Source organism: Leptodactylus fuscus, chromosome 1, assembly GCF_031893055.1.
Source record: "Leptodactylus fuscus isolate aLepFus1 chromosome 1, aLepFus1.hap2, whole genome shotgun sequence".
Classification (NCBI taxonomy): Eukaryota; Metazoa; Chordata; class Amphibia; order Anura; family Leptodactylidae; genus Leptodactylus; species Leptodactylus fuscus.
In genome coordinates, this window is record NC_134265.1 from 312051429 (window position 1) to 312067225 (window position 15797).

The 15797-nt window shown below is 43.1% G+C and overlaps 1 protein-coding gene across 1 annotated transcript in view; it reads left to right on the forward strand.

Annotated features, from left to right (window-relative positions):
- The first annotated feature begins 4488 nt into the window (after window positions 1–4488).
- CLOCK (clock circadian regulator) overlaps window positions 4489–15797 on the forward strand; it is a 45391-nt gene continuing 34082 nt past the window's right edge. Inside the window, exon 1 of the mRNA XM_075259497.1 lies at window positions 4489–4619. The gene's annotated coding sequence lies outside the window, so the exon portion shown is untranslated. The remainder of the gene's footprint in view (window positions 4620–15797) is intronic.

Here is a 15797-nt window from a genome sequence, read left to right on the forward strand (position 1 = left end):
AGTATTGTGATGGGATCCTTTGCTGCATCAGGACATGGACAATGTATCCTTATGAAAGAAACATGAATACATCCATCACCATTGTTTAGGTTCAGTTCCGGTCTGCATTCGGTATTCTGTTTGGGGAGTCCGCTTGGGGACCCCCGAACGGAATATCGAATGCATTAATATGTGGTTAGCTAAGAAACCAGACAGACCCCATAGACTATAAAGGGGACTGTGTGTTTTCTGCGCACTTTCCTCACAAATCATGTGGAGTAAAAAGTGCTGCCTGATGTACTCTACTCTCCGCATGATTTGTGCAGACACGCACGGAAAACACACAGATCCCATTATAGTCTATGGGGTCTGCGGGTTTCCCAGGTAACAACTTTTTAATGCATATAGGTTTACGTTTGGGAGGGGGGGGTCCCTAAGCAGACTCCCTGAATGGAATACCGAACGCAGATGTGAACCAGGCCTCAGGCCTGTGGTCACGTGATTCGCTAGTGCAAAGAACAGCACAAACTGCTCGGTCCTAGAGGAATCATATCAACTCTGCATGGTATACCAGGAGGCTGTATTCCACATATATAGTGTTATATTAGCCCCAGCTACTGGCAAATCAGCCAAACCCCCCCAATAAAGTTAAAGTGTATATTATGACATCACCTTATAGGTTTAGTGGCTAGTATACCCCACTGGTTGGCCCATAATGACTAAGCAAAAGACAGGTAATTTACCCCCCCCCCTTTTTTTTTTTTTACATTTTTCCAGGTATTAAAAAATTTTCAAAAATAAAAATAAAGCTCTATGTGTCACTGTAAAAAATGCAAAAAAATTTAATTTTTGAATAACCCACATAAAAAAAAAAATGTTATAACCTTCAAAACAACCCCACGTACCAAAAAACATAAAAACAAGTTGTTGGTCAAGAACCGGTATAGTTCACTGGTTGGCCTATAAGGACCAGGAGAAAGACTGGATAGCCTACAGCCACCACTACTGAATATAACCTATACATTGAATTCAGTAATAAAACACACAATTTTTAAAGCTTCCCTAGTTCAGCAGCCATTAGACATTGCAGACAAGACTATAACAATATGGCTGGGGATAAACGTTGTCTTGTGTCCATGGGACCTCGTACTGGAGCTGTATCCTCGGTTGCGCTGAAGGTTCACGTGATGTCATGCTTCACTATGTCAGACGTCTATTTATAGTCTGTATGGTATATTAAATATTCTGTTACGTTCATACAACAATGGGATTTTATATTTCATCTCCCAATGCTATATATATCCACACAAGTCTCATTTGAAATAAATGTTGACATCACTTAATATGAGACAATGGCGTTCTTTGTGCCAGGCTGGCACGTCCCCAATGTTGGCTAATGTTAATGTAAATATAACACTGTTTCCATTAGAAATTATCGCCGGCAGGGTTGTCACCTTCTGCCAAGCCTTATATCTTTTAGTTTGTGCCTGTTTTGTGGCATACATTGAAATTCTTACAATAATAAAATCCTAGTCACGTAGCAACCATATTATTGTTATGTAACTCGCAGAACTTTCCGATTTTATCTAAAGTTGTAGTGTCTTTATCTTAACAGGATTGGAATTTTTGACATATTGTATTTTCATTTCTTGATGCAATGTGCTGGTGTAAAAGACTACTCTGGAGTTTCTACAGTAACAGTAAGATGTCAGCACATGGCAGGCTATGCTACAGGGGTCACCCATGATCTACTGAATTTTTGGAAGATTTTTTTTTTCGGTGGGATCTATGTGAGCTTGGGCAGACACTGAATGGAATTTTGGATACAAGAGAATAAACCATGTTGAACTTTTGAGAATATCTGCTTTTGATCTTCCCAAGTATCATCGGAGCTGGATGTCGAGTCAACTACTCCTAGTCCCTCCTGTTTTGACAGTGCATCTTAAAGGGGTTGTATGGGCTATCATTAGAATCCCTTTTTTTCTAACTAACACACAGGAATAGCCTTAAGAACGGCTATTCTCCTCCTACTTTTAGATGTCTTCTCCGCGCCACCGTTCGGTAGATATACCGTTTTCCGTCTTTATGCAAATGAGTTCTCTCGCCTTTCTTTAAGTCTTCTGTTAGTTAGAAAAAAAGGGATTCTAATGATAGGATCCCTTTAAGCTATTTATGACCTATCCTTAGGATAGGCTATAAATACCTGATGAATGGGTGGCGGAGAGTTGGCCCCTGGACTGATCAGCTATACAGAGCCTTTTCCATTGTCTGTACAATACAATACATCAAACCTAAAGCTCCATTCCCTTTATAGCTGTCGGGTACCTTCACTGCAGTTCAGTGCTCAGTGAAGATAATGGGAGCTGAGCTGAAGCACCATCAAACAGCTGATCGGTCCAGGATGCGGCTTTTGACCCCCATCGATACAGTTTTCATGACCTATCCTGAGGATCAGTTCAGGGTGCGGCTCTCCTCCCCCCACTGATCAGGTATTTTGGGTTATCCTGAGGATAGGTCATAAATAGCTTAAGCCATTTGAGGAACCTACCATACTGCACCTTATACTAGTAAATGTGAAAGTCATGTGACCCATACTGATGTAAGTAAAGTTCTGTAACGAAAATTGTAAGAATTTCACTTTGTAAATTAAATGGATTTTCTAATGTAGAGAATTGATTAAAAAGACAAAGTTTATTTAAAAAAATTAAATTATGCTCATCTATCATCTTCTGTCTGTCCTGATCTGACACTGCTTGGGTTCCTGCCAGTCTTTACATCCTGAGGTCTTGTGACACATGGGAAACGCCTGCTCATCCAAAAACTCGCCACCACAGTGACCTGCCCAAGGCAGTTTTGGGCTTTTTTTGTGCGTTGAGAGACACTAGAAGGTAAAGAGAAGTGTGCAGGCAGCAGGGGATCAGTGAGTGGTATCCCTTCATTTTCTAACCACTTCTAGTATTTTGAAAAAATTTCTCCCACTGGAGATTTATAGAGATATTTTCTGTCTGACTCTGAAAAATGATGGTACCCATCCAACTTCCAGATAAATACATTTCAGTAAATATGGCATATGTGCACGCTATAGAGTTTGAAAGTAGAGCTGTGTGTCTATTTTCAGTACAATTCCTACTTACGCTAGGTTCACACCTGCGTTCAGCTGTCCGTTCTGTGGTTTCCGTCTTCTGTGAGCGTTTTATGCTTTCTGCCGCGAAACCGTTTTTTTAAATCCGGACACAGAGTACTGCATGTTTGACTCTGTGTCCGGATTATAAAACCCGGTTTCGCGGTGGAAAGCATAAAACACTCACCGCCGCACATCTTTCTCACCCATTCAAATGAATGGGTGAGAGACTCCTGCAGGTTTCCGACTCCTGCTCTGTTTTATGCAGGAAACGGAAACCTGAAGTACGGAGTGCCGGGCGCAGATGTGAACGAGCCCTTAGCTGAATAATTTGACTCTTTGGTATATTTTATAACCAAACTGGGAGATGTCAACTCAGTTAAAATATAATTCTATAATAATCTGTTGGTTTTGTGTATGTCTTAGTACGGACTTTGCTGTCATAATGATGAATTAGTATTGACGGCGTACATGATCATTGGTGATAAAGATGTATAAGGTTACTAGTGTGCTTAACAGGAACCTGTCAGTGCAATTTAGGACATTAAACCACCCACAAGCCCTTATGGACAGGGGTTTAGTTTCCCAAATTTTATGTAATAACACAATCTGTTAACAGGAATTACTACAAACACCACTTTTCTCTGTGCATGATTCGTGCAGAAAACACACGGACTCCGTTGTAGTCTATGGGGCCTGTGTGCTTTCCATGCTAACCGCTTTTTAATGCTTTGCCATTCCTTTCAGGGGGGTTCCAAGCAGACTCCCCAAACGGAATACCGAATGTAGATGTGAACCGGGCCTTACTTATATACCATCCACATATATCACAGTGCCTTACAGATCTTGTCAATACTGTCCCGTATAGAGCTCACAATATAGATTCCCTATCTGTGGAAGTATGGGAATCCCCTATGTCCCTATGTCTTTGGAGTATGGGAAGAAACCACAATCCCTGGAGGAAACCCACTCACATGTCCAGGTTCTAACATCACAGGAGAGAAGCCATAGAGGCCAGACACTACTTCTACTCTGTGAATCCACTCTGGATATTGCATTCCAGAACCGCAGTAGAACAAAACCTAAACATGTGAATATACCCTTACAAGAGCTGGTAGGAGAGCACACACATTGCACTTATGTGTCCCACTGATCATGCTCCCGGTTACCAGACATTATACTGGTCTGTATCTCACACATAGACAGGCTCAGACCCCACACTGACAGCTACAAAACAAGCTCGCATTTGGATTTACCCAGCACAGGGAGGAGGGATCACGTGTGCACACAGGCGCCTGCGCAGTAGGACACATTCCCTGTCGTGTCCTAGGATCTCCCTGTAGCTGCTTCCTGGGCAGGGCTGCGCCTGCGCAGAGCTGTCGCATTAGTGATGGTGGTGGAGTGAGGAGCTGGGCGCTTTAGGTGCGCAGACAGCGGGACTCATCGTGACAAGTCCCGGAGCGGCCAGGAGGCCCCGAGCCGTGAGTAGCGGAGACAGCCCGGTGTGCCGAACAGTGTGGTGAGCTGCGGGCATGGCTGAGTGTGGTGCGGCTGTGTGCTCTGTGTGTGGCAGATGTGTTATCCTGGTCACACTTCTACTGCTGCAAGAACACACCCCCTGATACATAACACAACTTTACTGCTGCAGCGCACAGCGCCCCCTATGTGCAGGGCAGCCTCGCAAAGCCCACGACACTGACTTGTTATCAGGGTTAGAGGTGCCATGTCCGTGTGTTATGTGTGCCCATAAGGTAGGCCTGGGGCTGCTCTAGGGTCTCCTCTTATTGCGCCCCCTCCTACATGTGGCAGTGCTAATCCTCACTGTATGACATGGCTGCTAGTCTATTATATAAGGTTATGTGTCTGGGGAGCAACAGATGGTTGGGAGAAGTGTGGCTGCTCTGTGACGTATGCGCTGGATGTTTATATGTTTATGTTATATTGTAATATTATAGGTTCTTGTTATATTGTAATATTATGTGTTCTTGTTACATTGTAATATGTTCTTGTTATATTGTAATATTATGTTCATGTTACATTGTAATATTACATGTTCTTGTTATATTGTAATACTCCCTGTTCTGTTTTGTGGGTCTATTGTGCTGCATCTGTGTGATGTCATGTGGATGTGACTGTCCAGTGTGCAGAATGGACTGCTATAGGAGGTGACTACTAGCTACCACTATATACCATATGTACATGCTGATTTTCTTCATGTTCAAATATAGCAGAATTAGCCTAAACTCCTTCCATTGGTTAAACTGCTGCAGCGTGAGATCTGATCACAGAAGACAACAAAAACCAATGAAAAGTCATTGAAAAATGTATTTTTTCAATGACTTTTCAGTTTTTTTTAATTATTTTCTGTGATAAGATATGTAACAGCAGTTTAGCCAATTGCAGAAGTTCAGTCTAACTCTGCTACATCTGTACATTTAACAGTATAAGGGTGCATTCACACTGAGTAAACGCTAGCTTATTCAGAACGTAAAACACGTTCAGAATAAGCGGCGTCTAAAGCAGCTCCATTCATTTCTATGGGAGCGGGGATACGAGCGCTCCCCATAGAAATGAATGGGCTGCTTCTTTCACTCCGTGCAGTCCCATTGAAGTGAATGGGGAGTGCCGGCGTGTACGCTCCGGCATGAGCAGAGCTTGCCGTATACGCCGGCACTCCCCATTCACTTCAATGGGACTGCACGGAGTGAAAGAAGCAGCCCATTCATTTCTATGGGGAGCGCTCGTATCCCCGCTCCCATAGAAATGAATGGAGCTGCTTTAGACGCCGCTTATTCTGAACGTGTTTTACGTTCAGAATAAGCTAGCGTTTACTCAGTGTGAACTTACCCTAAGTGTGCTATTTGCAGAGAATGAACGTCATTCAGTGAGTTGATGTGAGTAGAATAGTCACCTATCCCATTGTCATTGTCTCCTCTTGGCCTCCCACTACACAGCATGTAGACAACAGTTTTATCAGTTGCAGAAGTTTGGGTTAACTCTGTTCCCGGTATATCTGTATTTCCTGATCATCTACCGTAACATGGTTTATATCCACTGAAGTAGAGTGAGACACACACTGATCAGCCATAACATGGAAATCACTGCCGAGGTGTACATGTACGGGTCCTTGAGAACACTGCACAGATGGATATATGGACGATATCAGTGTGGAGTCCCCCCCCCCCCCCATGGACCCATTAATTTCATTGCAAAAGGAATAGGACCTGTCCTGAGTTTTACTTCAGGCTCACAGTCCCATGAAAGTAATGGGTCAGTGTGCTAGCCATTAGAGATACAGCTAGCACACTGACAAAGCTAACATTTGTAGGGGCAACACGGTGGCTCAGTGATTGGCCTTGCAGCGCTGGAGTCCTGGGTTCGATTCCCGCGAGGAACAACATCTGCAAGGAGTTTTATGTTCTCCCCATGTTTGCGTGGATTTCCTCCCATTCTACAAAGTAATGATAGGAAAAGAAATGTACATTGTGATCCCTATATGGGGCTCATAATCTTAAAAAAAAAAAAAAAATCATTTGTGTGGATGGAGCCTGATATTGTCTTTGTCAGAACAGCTCTGACCTTATTGAGTCATGGACTTCACAAGACATCTGAAGGTCTCCTGCGGTTTCTGGCACCAAGTCGGTTGCAGCAGATGCTGTAAGTTGTGAGATGAGACCTCTATGGATCAGATTTGTTTATTTATCAGATTGAGATGAGAGAATTTGGATGTCAAGTTAAGACCTTGATTCTCTATGTTCCTTTGAATAGTCCTGAAGAATTTTTACAGTGTTAGAAAGAGGTCATTGCCATTAGGCAATGCCGTTCTCGAGATCGAGTGTGCTTAGTCTGAAGCAATGTTTAGGTATGTGTCCAAGTAGCATCTGTATGAGCAACTGTCTTTGCCAACCTGCCTCCTTTCCATAGTGCACCTCTTCCGTGGTTAAAGAGGACCTTTCATGGTCCGGGGGACAGGCCGTTCTATATACTGCTGGAAAGCCGACAGTGCGCTGAATTCAGCGCACTGTCGGCTTTCTGGATCTGTGTCCGGGGTAAAGAGCTATCGGTGCCGGTACTGTAGCTCTTTACAGTCAGAAGGGCGTTCCTGACAGTCAGCCAGGAACGTCCTTCTCCACAGCAGCGCCTATAGCGCAGTACAGTGTGAGCGGGGAGGAACGCTCCCTCCCTCTGCTCACAGTGCTCGTCCATAGACGAGTATTATCAGGAGGGGAGGGGGCGTTCCTTCCCGCTCACACTGTACAGCGCGATAGGCCGGGGAAGGTGTAAAAAAACAAAATAAAAATCCATACTCGCCTGTCCCCGGTGCTCCACTGGGGTCTTGTTTTAGATGAAGTCCCTGCCACATATCAGCGGCCTAAGGGAAGGACACAGGACGAAGTCAAAAAGCAATGTAATGTGCAAATGTGGCACATCTCCCCTCACGATATGTTGGAGATTTGTACCTAATTCCTGTGGATTTCCTAAGGCTGGGTTCACATGGGGTTTTTTGGACCAGATTTTGACATGGAATCCGCGTCAGAATCCGGCTCCAAAAACCGCCTCCCATTGAATTCAATGGGTTTTTTTTTCCACGAGCGGTATGCTCCCGCTCAAGGAAAAAAGAAGCGACATGCCTTTTCTTGATGAGGATTCCGCGGCTGAATCAGCTGCACACGTCCGCGGGGCGACACTCCCTCCCGACTAGGCCCATAAGGCATATGTGGCATTTAGCATTTTTATACCACTAATTCAACTTTTTAAGTACATGGGAAAGTGGTTGGGGTATGTTCACACTAATGTTATTACAGCCCGTTTCTCTCATCTTTCTTAAATATGGTGCAAGTAATGCCAAAACAGGCTTCACCAAAATCAACCTTAAAAATTCCCTTAAAAAACAATCAGTATTTGGTATGTAATAGAAAGTCTCTTGCGTGAAATGTGTTTCTCTTGCAGGTAAAGCTGGGTTCACATCTGCCCTTGCTCACTGTTCTGGGATTCCATCCACCATTCTGCGTTTTTTAGGCGGGAAACCCAGCGGACCCCATTATAGTCTATGGTGTCTGTGGTTAGTGGTTTTTTTAAGTGGGCTCGAAGAACATAAACTCCAATGCAGGTGTGAACCTAGTGTAACACTCTCTAATTCAGTCTATTAGATAAACCAGTCAAATCTGCCAATGAGAAGGCAATATAAGTTGTGATGCTAATTCTCTAAAAGAAAATATGTACACAGATAACACCGTTCTGATTTTACCCAGGAAGTCAGCCCCCTTATTTTGGAAAGGGGTATACAAATAAAGCTACATGAACCCTTCACCTATCAGGCACCTGAGACAACAAGGATATAAAATGCAGAGCGTTACGGCCAGGGGAGCTAGTTAAAGAAGCATTCCAAGTAACATTCCCCCTCCTTCCCATGGTGCATCCTGGTGCCATCTCATGGTAAAGAAAATCTCAGACCAGGTTGCCTTCTTCCACTGGTCCAGTTCTGATGCTTATGTGCCCATTGTAGACACTTTAGTCAGTAGTCACCATGAACAGTCCATGGCTATTCAGCCCCATACACATCACAGAGCTGTGCAATATGACCTCAGTCTGCAGTAACTTTTTCAGCAAGTTGTGGGAACAGACCAAAGTATATGCCGTATTTTCTCTGATGGAAATGGCACTTTAAGGACAAGGTGGAGTGGTCAGATCTGTGCGGTGGTTAGGTCGTATGTACTCAGTGACACAGACTTCTTTCAAGAAATTAGATTGTGTGTAACTCTAGATATGTTAGGAATAAATGTAACTGTTCAGGATATTGCATTCTAAAGAATGTGTGCAGCACAGGTGGAGTGTAATGGGAGGAGATGAGAGCAGAGATCTACAGTGGCGGCATTATAGACAACAGCAGAAGATTTTTTTTATTTATTTTTTTTTACATATATACAGTGTTTCTAAGAAAATAAGACCGGGTTTAGATTTTTTTTTTTTTTTTTTTTCTCTTTGAAAAAAAGGGCTAAGGCTTATTTTCAGGGTGGGTCTTATTTTTCAGGCACCAAATCGTTTAAAATGGTTAAGGTTAGTAACCCTAATCCTAACTTACATTCCTAATTCATGTACAGGATCCGTGTGTCTTAAACTCACTGTCTCCCTCTCTGTCTCCTCTCCTTTAAGCTAAGAGGGAGGTGCTGTAGTGGGATGGCTGCATTTGTGGGAGCAAGGGGGGGGGGGGGGGGGTTTCGCACCTGATGTCCGGTCATGTAGGTAGCCAAGCCAACAGCATAGAGGCGGCACTCAGGATGCAGGAGGTGGGACACTGGAGTAGGACTTGGGAGTGGATTTTGCCCTGCTGTGCGGGAGGTAACGGGGTACTTGTCCAGGATGGTTGAGAGCTACAGTATACCTATTCTCAGTCTCTATGATGTCACCTGACATAATCTAGCGTTGACAGTTTTTTGAGTAGGGCTTATATTTCAACCCTACTCCAAACACCCTGAAAAAAATAAAGTCTGGGCTTATTTTTGGGGTAGGGCTTATTTTCTGAAAAACAGGGCGGGTAAAAAAAAAAAAATATTAGCATTACCTGCGACTTCGTCCTATTGTACTGAATGGAAATTGCAAACGGACCAGCTAGTGTCCATTGCTAAAATCTTGTATGGACAATAGCCACGGACACTGCTGAGCGGACACCAACGGTAGTGTGAACAACCCCTAAGACTTTATTAATATGTTATGATAAAGTAGGAGGGAGGTTCACTGCAGCCTTTAGTAAATCCACCTATAGCACATCGTGGTGTTATGTACTCTGTACCTATTGAGAAGCTCAGCTGCTGCTCTATGTAATGTTACAATGCCACATTTCGACATTTTGTTCTGTGCACCTGAAATCTCTTGTTACATTGGCAATGAAAGCCTGTGCAAAGACAATGTATTCTGTAAAGTGCTTGTTTTACATGTAGACCCATAATACCCATCAGTCATTATTTATAGAGAAATTGTAGGTATAAGGATAGGTCACCAATGTCAGATGTGTGAGGATTCAACACCTAGCATCTCCACCAGTCCTCTGTTGTCTGCAGGAAGTAGACAGCGCTGTTCTCTGTTTAGTGGCAGAAATGAGTCACTGTCGCTTAGGTCCCATTTAGATGACTGGGAGCTGATCTGCAGTACCACGTCTGGCCACTATGCAGAGAACAGCACTGCTTCCTGTTCTATTCTCTATATATCAGCTGGTGCAAAATAAAAATGGGAGAGACTTGGGACTCTATTCTTATGAATGGAGTCCCGGGGGTACACACCGCAGCTGAGAACCAGTAACCTGTAGCGTATGTTGGTCATCCATGCCAAGCAAGGATGGCCACGGGTGCCATTTTATCTTTGGAAGCACAATGAACACGTCCACCAGTACTGATGGAGGCGCTCATTGCATTTACTGTAGCGTGGGCAGTGAGTGGTGACCTGCATTCACCACTCACCTCTCTCCTGATATCACAGCAGGCACCGAAACAAAAGCATGGAACAGATTGGTAAGGGATGAATGCGGCTGTCCACTCACACCCAGGGCTCCTGTAGCTGCAATGAGCACCTCCATTATATTACCCATGGGTGTGCTATGTGGGTTAGGTAACATGCAGGTGCACTGTGGGGACTATTATGTTACTATTATGTGATGGGGGATTGTGGGGACCAGTATGGAAACAATTATATTACACTGCGGGGGCCATTTTACTACATTAGGGGCACTGAGGTGACCATTACAAAACTCTTAATAAATTTGGGATGCCCTAGGGGTACTTGGCTGGCACCTTTTTTTTTTTTTTTTTTAGTAGTTATCCCATGTTAACACATTTCAGCTTTGGTAAAAAGATTTTTATATATATATATATATATATATATATATATATATATAGCAGGGTAGATGAAGAGAGATCCTACTTGAGATATTGTAGCTTAATTTTTATAAAACCTTTAGTAAAAGTTAAAGCGTAACTAAACTTTCTGACAACGTTTTTGTGGCAGTATTTGAGTCATTAATCCATTTTGTAATATACTTTATTACCAGATTTTGACTCCTTTCTGTAAAATCCTGCATCTCTTTATTCTCAGGGATTGCAAAAGTTAGAAATTTGGTGATTTTCTTCTTAGATATGACAAGTTGCACTTGAAATGTAAAATTCTAAGAAAATTGTTGCTGTGTGTTGCAGCTTTGTACATTGCGATAGCATGTTGCCTGTGTGGAAAGACATGGAATGCAATTTAAAGAGGACCTTTCATGGGTTTGGGCACAGGCAATTCTATATACTGCTGGAAAGTACTGCTGAATTCAGCGCACTATCAGCTTTCCCGATCTGTGCCCCCGGGTAAAGAGCTATCGGTGCCGGTACCGTAGCTCTTCACAGTCAGAAGGGCGTTCCGGACAGACTGTCAGGAACTTCTTTCTCCACAGCAGCGCCTATAGCGCTGTACAGTGTGAGCGGGGAGGAACTCCCCCTCCCCTCCTGATAATACTCATCTATGGATGAGCACTGTGGGCAGAGGGAGGGGGTGTTCCTCCCCACTCACACTGTACAGCGCGATAGGCGCTGCTGTGGAGAAGGACGTATCTGACTGACTGTCAGGAATGCCCTTCTGACTGTGAAGAGCTATGGTACTGGGACCGATAGCTCTTTACTCGGGGCACAGATCGGGAAAGCAAAATTCAGCGCACTGTCAGATTTCCAGCAGTATATAAATCTGCCTGTGCCCCAACTCATGAAAGGTCCTCTTTAATGATAATTCTGTTATAAAGGTCCAGTTTATTTATAGTGGATGGCATAGAGATGGGTTATGGGTAGAGTGGGAACCTCTGCTGGTATTGCTCACTGTGACAGGTTACTGTCATACTATATGCGCCTATTAAAGGGATTCAATCATTAAAATGCAATTTTTCCTCCCTAACATGTAGGAATAGCTTTAAGAAAGGCTATTCTTCTTCTACCTTTAGATGTCTTCTCTGCGCTTCTGTTCGGAAAACTCTGTATACAAATTAGTTCTCTCGCAGCACTGGGGGCGTTCCCAATGCTGTGAGAGAAATCTTTAGCACCGCCTCTATCTTCGCCTGGAACGGTCTCTCCGTCGTCTTTTGGAGCTGGCTTCAAACTTCTAGGCATGCGCAGTCGGCTCTGCCACAAGAAAATTGCCGCGGACATGGGCACATGTAGCTCCCTGAATTAACCCCAGGTAGAGGAAGAATGTAACCTGAATTGTGGAAAAGTGCACTACCAGCAGAAATGGCTATTGGATCCTTTGTAATTGCTAATTAATATATGTGGCTGTTTATGTGAAAAGGGCCCACATTGTCGATATGGAGTTCTTGGTATCATTGTAACGGTTATGGTGTAACATTGTCCGAAACAGCAAAAAATTTTTTATTGAAAGCACAATTGACATATTTTTAAATAAAATTTTTGCATAAAACAAAATTGTGATTTTTTTTTTACCCAAATATGTTTTGGACTATTTTCTCTATAATTAGTATCGACGATCTGGGCCCTTTTCACGTAAACAGCCACATATTGTTGCTGTGGAGGTTATCCAGCGTTACCCTCCTTTGCCTTAAGGAACTATGAACACTATTGTGTAGTCACGGAACATGGATAGCTAAAATAAGACTGCACTATTATGTCCCTCAAATTTATATTAACATAAGAGTAAGTGTAAGATAATCCTTTAATAGTCCCACCATGGGGAAATTCAGTGTGTTACAGTAGCATGGATAATACAGTAATAGTACAAGAAAGAACATATAGTCATAGCAACTAAAAACAAAAACTGAAGACTTCAGGATCATTTAGTTCTCTGTGCGGAGTGATCTTCGCTTAGCCTGATGCTGATTATACAGCCTGACTGCGTTTGGGAGGAAGGATCTCTGTTAGCACTCCTTCTGACACTTGGGGTGAAACAGACGGACACTGACAGTGCTGCCAAAATGGTGCCAAGTACTCATACATGGTGTGGGATTTGTTTTCCCGCATGGAGCTCACCACGGACAGTGTCCTTCTGTCACCCACCACCTGTACTGGGTCCAGGGGGCTCCCCAGGACAGAGCTGGCCCTTCTAATCGGCCTGTCAAGTCTATTTCTATATTAGGGAACTTCTTAAAGGGAACCCGTCACTTCTCCTCAAATGTTTACAAAACTAAATAATTCTGTCCCCTGTAAAATAACAATTCTGGAGAATCTTTTCCTATGACTCTGCATTGCGCCTCGGTTATTCCTACTAGAAATGTATGCATAATATGACAGGTGGGTGTCACGATTTGGGGAGAGTCTCTATACACTGTTTTCACAGGTTTTAGCCCCGTCCCTGAAAAACTGTGTCACCTCCATAATAAAGGGGAATTATAAAAAAAATACCTGCAAATTATACCATAATTTAGGTTTCTTGTTTGTTTGTTTTTTGTTTTGTTTTTTTGCTTTATCTCATTGGCATAGTTTGGACCAGTTTGACCATTGCAGGTTTTTTTTTTGGCTGAGCTGTGCTTATATAGTATATGAATGTTGTATCAGGGGCTCTTTCGTACTGTCACATACTTTTTTTGTCTTCCTTTTATCCCCTCTGTGATGTTGAACTGCAGTCATTGTCTTAAATGTGCATTTCTGGAAAAAAAAAAGACCAGAAGCCTCCTATTCCCAGTTATACTTTGGGGTAAGTTCACACTTTTTTTGCAGGTGGATTTTTAGGTTGAATCTGCCTTAAAATTTGCCTCAAAAACGCCCCCAACTCTCCCATTCGTTACAATGGGAGTCCTATAGTGAATTTTTCTGATAGAGGAAAAAAGAAGCGTCATGGCCTGTCTTCAGGTGGACTCTGCCTTGCAAACACCTTTGAAATGAATGGGACGCGGAAAATATAATTGCTAGCCTCTTTCTACCTCCCATGCATTTCAAAGGGTTTGCAGGGCAGAGTCCCTCTGAATATAATTCATAGTAGTTGGGTGGTGTGTTTTGTGTTTGTTTTTTTTTTCTCAGTCGGATTACACCTCAAAAATTTGCCCTCAAAAAAAAAAAAAAGTGAATTTACGCTTACTTTTTTTTTTTTTTAAACTTGGTATGGGTCACTATAATGGGGTTGTGCTGCAGTAGTTCTGTGTCAGGATGAAGGCAGCCATGTTTATTCCTACTTACCTCTCCTTTTTTAGGTTTGATAAATCTGCCCATCCACATTAGGTTTTCATTGGTGGGAATGGCTGACTTCTGTTCACGGACACCTGGCTGTCGGCCATAGAGATGCCTGCTGATAGCGGACTTTACTGAATGTAGACGGCCCTTTCTCCTGGATATTTTTGGCTGTTAGTTGACCAAAGATACCAGTGTTTGTAATTTTGCCGAACAGCAGCCAACTTGCGCAGGCTCACTTCTAGAAACTAAACTGCTCCCGAATGGTCAGGTTAGTTGTTAATGTTGATGTCGGAGTTGTTTATATGACCAGATAGCAGTCTGAACTCTCATGTGTAGGACTTGTCCTAGGTAATATGGCTTTAAGCGTTCTCCATCCATTAGCACCTGATCTCAAAGCATTGACCATAGCTGTCTGGTTCTGTTGTGCACCAGCCATCAGAGATATCCTAACATTACTCAAACTTGGTACCACTAGTTACCAGTTAGATAAAAGCAGTATTAATTGGTCTTATCATTTAATCATCTGTTTTCCTATTAAATACTAGCTGGTACCCGCGACTTCGTCTGTGGTGATTGTAGAAGTGGGTAAAGGTGAAGGCGGTAAAGGCGCGGGTAAGGTTTTCGTAGTGTGTATAAGGTATGGGATATGAAATGTAACTTTGTATCTTGTTGCTGTAATTCTGAGAGCACATGAGACTTTTGTGATGAATGTAATTTGTATTTCAGCTGCTATACGGTGTTGGTATAAACTGTACATAGTGACTTTGGGTCAGAGGTATTTCAAGTGAATATACTTCGATATACGACATTGTATGATTTGTTATTTTCCGCCAGTACATGTAAGTTTTGGGCACAGGATACTCTTGAGCAAGCAACATAAAGTCTGGCCCTGTGCATGACAGTTTAGTAACTCCATGTGCCTCTTATTAATAGCAATTAACCCCATCATGTCCCTCACATTAACCCTTGTGTAAGAGTTACTGATATGTGAGAGACTTGGAGGTAATAATTAAGTATCTTCATTATTGAGGTCTTTTATTAGTCCCTCCATATGTCTCACATAGTAGTAACCTTTATATGAGGCACACAGGGGTTAATATGAGGGACATGATGGGGTTTATTCTTATTAATGTGAGGCACATGGAGTTACTAACACTAAACTAATAACCCCAAATGCCTGACATTAATGAGAACAGTAATCCTATGTACCTGTGTGTTTTTCAGTTTCACTTTGCTAGCAGCTTCCTCTCCTCCTTGGGGAATCTTTGCAGGATGCAGACCACTATAGCAGGCACAGACCTGAGCGATTAAGCTCCACCCCCTGGGTTTCCTGCACCCCTCTCAAAGGGGAGTGTCCTTATGCCTCAGCTCTAGCAGAGCACTGAAGGGACGCTCGGACTTCATTTAACTCTTGCAGGTCCTGTGCTGCTGGTGTGCCAGTGAAATATGGCAGGAGTGCCACTCTTGGCACGTGTGCCAGGGGTTGCTGACCTCTGCTGTAGAGGGTAATATGAATTTTGTGGCTTGCTATGGTCCAAAGTGTGTGAGATTGCAGAGAT